The sequence below is a fragment of the Eriocheir sinensis genome, unplaced genomic scaffold (genome assembly GCF_024679095.1).
Source record: "Eriocheir sinensis breed Jianghai 21 unplaced genomic scaffold, ASM2467909v1 Scaffold78, whole genome shotgun sequence".
In the NCBI taxonomy this organism is placed as follows: Eukaryota; Metazoa; Arthropoda; class Malacostraca; order Decapoda; family Varunidae; genus Eriocheir; species Eriocheir sinensis.
The window spans coordinates 103,449-108,952 of NW_026112142.1; the positions used below are offsets into that span (position 1 = coordinate 103,449).

At 47.1% G+C, this 5,504-nt stretch overlaps 2 long non-coding RNA genes across 5 annotated transcripts; one reads left to right on the top strand and one right to left on the bottom strand.

Annotated features, from left to right (window-relative positions):
* Positions 1 to 3,881: 3,881 nt before the first annotated feature.
* LOC126994362 (uncharacterized) lies at positions 3,882 to 5,220 on the top strand. Of its 3 annotated transcripts, none has more exons than XR_007749050.1 (3): positions 3,882 to 4,014; positions 4,083 to 4,218; positions 5,080 to 5,220. It is a non-coding gene; the product is annotated as an uncharacterized LOC126994362 (long non-coding RNA). The 3 variants fall into 3 exon arrangements; XR_007749049.1 differs by lacking the exon at positions 5,080 to 5,220 and adding an exon at positions 4,417 to 4,543; XR_007749048.1 differs by lacking the exon at positions 5,080 to 5,220 and adding an exon at positions 4,352 to 4,482.
* Positions 3,927 to 4,543, bottom strand: LOC126994361 (uncharacterized). 2 transcript variants are annotated; one of them, XR_007749047.1, is made up of 3 exons: positions 4,449 to 4,543; positions 4,183 to 4,250; positions 3,927 to 4,046 (listed from the first exon to the last, which is right to left on the bottom strand). It is a non-coding gene; the product is annotated as an uncharacterized LOC126994361 (long non-coding RNA). The 2 variants fall into 2 exon arrangements; XR_007749046.1 differs by having other exon boundaries at positions 4,384 to 4,476.
* Positions 5,221 to 5,504: the final 284 nt, after the last annotated feature.

Here is a 5,504-nt window from a genome sequence, read left to right on the forward strand (position 1 = left end):
CCAACGACAAACAAGAACGAGAAATGGACTCGGAGGGACACACCACGCGGAGAACTGACATCAGGAGGACAGCCAACGCAACAGTGACAACCCAGAACATGTACAAGTCAGGGCGGGCAGAGAGCGAGCAGGTGGAGAGATTACATGAGAGTGGACCATTTGCCGGAGCAGGATGGAGTACACTAACATCAAACAGAAAAAAGGTAGAGGAATAGACAATTGAGAAAGGCCTTTGTAATAGACTAGTAATAGCTTAAGATGGTGAAGATTAGAGGTTTGCAGTTACTTAAGTTCGAGCATTTGCCGGAGCAGGATGGCGTAATCTAACATCAAACAGAGCAAGGTGAAGGAATAGAGATGGACCATCTAGAAAGACCTCTGTTCTGCCGTAGACTGACGATATGAAGTTTACAGTGTCAATCCCTAAAGTTAGAGCATTTGCCAGAGCAGGATGAAGAAGTCTAACATAGAAACATAGAAACATAGAAACCTAACATAGAAAGGTGGAGGACGTTGGGAAAGGCCTTTGTTTTGTATTGGACTAGCAAGGCCTTAAGATGAAGATTAGATTAAGTTTGAGTATTTGCCAAACCACGATGGAGTATAATATCAGAGAAAGGTGGAGGACGTTGGGAAAGGCCTTTGTTCTGCAGTAGACTAGCAATGCCTGAAGATGAAGATTATATTAAGTTAAGAGTATTTGCCAAAGCACGATGGAGTAATATATCAAACAGAGAGGGGTGGAGGACGTTGGGAAAGGCCTCTATGCTGCAGTGGACTAGTAATGACTGAAGATTATGAAGGCCAGAGTGCACATAGGTTAGGTTAGGTGGGGTTAGGAGAGGTGGAGGACGTTGGGAAAGGCCTCTATCCTGCAGTGGACTAGTAATGGGTGAAGATTATGAAGATCAGAGTGAACAGTGACGTTAGGTGGGGTCAGGTTCACGGGAGCTGCCTTGTATACGCCCACCGGCCTGTTGCAGACTCCTTGGTTAGTATTGGCAGACACTTCCGCCTCACACCAACTATTTCCAAAGGCCAAAAAGGGGATCAATTGGGTTCTCATGAGAGTGTTTTCAGGTTCATGGTACAGAAGAAGAATCAAACTACTACTAGGACCATTAAAATACTCCTGGAAATACCGAAAACTCATACGAAAACCGTGTCAAGTATGTGAGCTCGGGCGCCGAAATGGGTTAAGATTCGTTTTAGGTCCGTGCCAGTATCTCATTACCTACTTTATGAAACATCAGTATCTCTTCATATATCTTTTCTACAAACCTTCAACAGTCATGGAGACGCTTTGAAAATCCAATTCAAGGACTCTTTTTTTGCTATTGAAAATAGGGGATAATGTTTACGAAAGCGCGTCGCCTCCTCTGGCGGCGGCCGCGGCGACACTGCAGCTGGTGTTGCGAGAAATACGTCCTCGCCGAAATAAGTCACATATACATGTGGGGGGGGGGTCCTGGCTATAAGGGAGGGTCAAGGGGGGCGCAGCCCCCCCGTTAGTAGGTCGTAAAGTTCGGATGGAGTAGTTTAACTATGCTCCCCGACCCTAAACCCTTTGCGAGCTATTTCACGGCCGCGGCGACTGCAGCGTCGCCGCGGCCGTCGCCAGAGGAGGCGACGCGCTTTCCCAAAACACGACGAAAATTCCTTGTTTAGTTTTTTTTCACATTTGTTACCTTTTTTATGCCCTTGAACTGACAACTCTGCTGTAAGGAAAAAAAAAAAAAACTATACAAGGAATTTTCGTCGTGTTTTGTGTTCGGTTGGGGAGCTTACAAGCGTGCTGTACTGGACTGTAAGACTGGCCCTTAACATCAGGTTCTTTGTTTTCGCTACCTTTTATTTGCATTATATTCGTCACACATGAGTTATCCCTTTACTTTTAGTTGTTGTTGTTTTCATGGGAACCCTGGAGCCTAGATTTAGGTCAGATGAGAGTGTGACGTCATCATGCTGTGCGTGGAACGACTGTGTATTCTTATAGTATTTCCACGAGAAACTATGTAGAGGTGTACAGATAGAACCTAGAAGAGGGTAAGTGGAGGAAGAAAAGGAGGAAGAGGAGGAAGCAGCGGAAGAGGTGGAGGAAGACTTTAATCCAGACCCAATAATTCGTAGATAAAACTTTCTTCTCATAAGGATTGAACCCCATTTTGCTTCCCCATCTCATTCATAACATTTACCCGTTCAGTCATTTTTCCGACATACTCATAGAATAAGTTCCGCACAATGGCAATATAAATAAAAAAAGCTGCATGCTGAACTTTCATCAACATCAAATGAAACTCCTATGATGTGAAAACTCAATGAATCAATGAAAGAAAAGAAAAAAAGAGAAAAAGCACTTGATGGCAGCTATTTTTTTCGTGTGTTTGTGTTAGGAGAAGTGGTGGACAGACTTTTTGTGTGTCATTGTTTTACCTTTGAGCTGCTTCCTGTGATGCGAAAATAAACAGATAAATGGGAGAGAAAAGAATAGAAAAATCACATTATGGTGACTGTTTTCTGATGGTGGGAGAAGTGGTTGGTGTTTTTTGTGTGTGTGCTGTGTGTTAACGTTTGCCTGCTATGATGCGAAAATAAATATATAAATGGGAGAGAAAAAAAAAGAAAAACACATGATGGTGAGTCTTTTCTGATTGTGGGAGAAGTGGTTGGTGTTTTTTTAGTGAGTGAGTTTTGTTTTGTCTTTGAGCCGCCTCCTGTGATGCCAAGAAATTAATAAATAATTAACAGTGCATATCCTTAACCAAACAAGAGGACACTCGACTTATACACGACAACTCCTAGGCCGGTATTCTCAGACGCTTCTGTCTCTCATACCAACTTTTTCCACGGGGGTCAAAGCAGATCAGTCGGATTCTCATGAGTGTTTTTTTAGGTCCATAGTACAGATAGGAGGTCAGACTACCACCAGGGTCATTAAACTACCCCTGGCAATACCCACAACGCCTACGAAAGCTGTGTGTGTGTGTGTGTGTGTGTGTGTGTGTGTGTGTAGAGAGAGAGAGAGAGAGAGAGAGAGAGAGAGAGAGAGAGAGAGAGAGAGAGAGAGAGAGAGAGAGAGAGAGAGAGAGAGAGAGAGAGAGAGAGAGAGAGAGAAATAAATAAATTCATAGATGGAGAGCAAGGATGAAAGAAAGGGAGAAATAGAATGAAACAGAGAATAGGAAAATAAAGAGACAGACGACTAAGGAGAAGTGGGCCCCGATGCGAATATTAGGAAACTCTAGCGGGCCGTCCTCGTGAGCGTCAGCACTCTCACTGGTGTTTTCTCTCGGCAGGTGTGTGGGTGCAATGTACACCTGAATGATGTTAATTGGTGAACAGCTTCCTACCAAGTAAAATCAATCCATCAATCAATCAGAGAAGGAAAATATAATAAAAAAGAAAAATTGGAATGAGAAAGAAAAGGGAAACGGATGCTGCGTCGCAAGCCGTCGCGAGGAGTCCTTGATGCTTGTGCGTTTCCCAGGCCCGTCGGTCTTCCATCCCTGAACCGATAAACGCGGTGACCGGCGCCTTCACAGTAATTATGATTAATTTTATAATCCAGTCTGGTAGTTTTAAGAAGCGAGTTCTTGCATCCTCGCCTCGGCGGGGGTGTGGAGCGCCAGCGAGCCCAAGGTCTCCCTGGCGAGCATGGCAGGAATGCAGAGCTCCAGGCAGGGCTCCTCGGCGTCCCTCGGGGCCCCGATGGAGGTGCCGGAGATCTTCCGGCTACAAACCCGGGCAGGTGGAGGTCGTTAGCCGTGGTAGGCAATCTGCCTAGGAGAGCAAACTCTATACAAACCCGGGCAGGTGAGGCTCGTTAGCCGTGGTAGGCAATTCACCTAGGAGAGCAAACTCTATACAAACCCGGGCAGGTGGAGGTCGTTAGCCGTGGGAGGCAATTCACCTAGGAGAGCAAACTCCGAACAATAAACCTGGGCAGGTGGAGGTCGTTAGCCGTGGTAGGCAATTCACCTAGGAGAGCAAACTCCGAACAATAAACCCGGGCAGGTGGAGGTCGTTAGCCGTGGTAGGCAATTCACCTAGGAGATCATAAACCTATCAATAATCCCGGGCAGGTGGAGGTCGTTAGCCGTGGTAGGCAATTCACCTAGGAGAGCAAACTCCGAACAATAAACCCGGGCAGGTGGAGGTCGTTAGCCGTGGGAGGCAATTCACCTAGGAGAGCAAACTCCGAACAATAAACCCGGGCAGGTGGAGGTCGTTAGCCGTGGGAGGCAATTCACCTAGGAGAGCAACGTGCGAACAATACACCCGGGCAGGTGGAGGTCGTTAGCCGTGGTAGGCAATTCACCTAGGAGAGCAAACTCTAAACAAACCTGGGCAGGTGGAGGTCGTTAGCCGTGGTAGGCAATTCACCTAGGAGAGCAAACTCTAAACAAACCCGGGCAGGTGGAGGTCGTTAGCCGTGGTAGGCAATTCACCTAGGAGAGCAAACTCTAAACAAACCCGGGCAGGTGAGGCTCGTTAGCCGTGGTAGGCAATTCACCTAGGAGAGCAAACTCTAAACAAACCCGGGCAGGTGGAGCTCGTTAGCCGTGGGAGGCAGTTCACCTAGGAGAGCAAACTCTAAACAAACCCGGGCAGGTGAGGCTCGTTAGCCGTGGTAGGCAATTCACCTAGTAGAGCAACCTGAACAACAAACCCGGGCCGGTGGAGGTCGTCAGCCGTGGTAGGCAATCTTCCTAGGAGAGCATCCTCCTAACAACAAACCCGGGCAGGTGGAGCTCGTCAGCCGTGGTAGGCAATCTTCCTAGGAGAGCAAACTCCGAACAACAAACCCAGGCAGGTGGAGCTCGTCAGCCGTGGTAGGCAATCTTCCTAGGAGAGCAACCTGAACAATAAACCTGGGCAGGTGGAGTCGTCAGCCGTGGTAGGAAGTATTCCTAGGAGAGCAACCTCATAACAAAAAACCCGGGCAGGTGGAGGTCGTCAGCCGTGGTAGGCACTCTTCCTAGGAGAGCAAACTCCGAACAATAAACCCGGGCAGGTGGAGCTCGTCAGCCGTGGTAGGCAGTCTGCCTAGGAGAGCAAACTCTAAACAAACCCGGGCAGGTGGAGGTCGTCAGCCGTGGTAGGCAGTCTGCCTAGGAGAGCAAACTCTAAATAAACCCGGGCTTGTGGTGCTCGTTATACTGTCGTAGACAATCCACGCGATGGGAACACCAAAGAAAAGGAAAATAAAAAGAACACCAGAAAATGGAAAATACAGAAACGAAACATCAAGAAAAGAAACAAAAGATCATCCACCTTAGGCCCTAACATCGCCAAAATTATGGTGGGTCTCTTCTGGGGAGAAAGCGGCTCACCCAGACCAAAGAACATCAACAAGGGATGATATAGAAAAGAACACCAAAAAAATATGGAAAAAGAACAGAAAAAACATCGAAAAAGAAAAGCAACAGAAATAAATGAGCAACATCGAGAAAAGAGAAATACAAAGAAACATCATCCACCTTTCGGCCCCAAACAACATCACC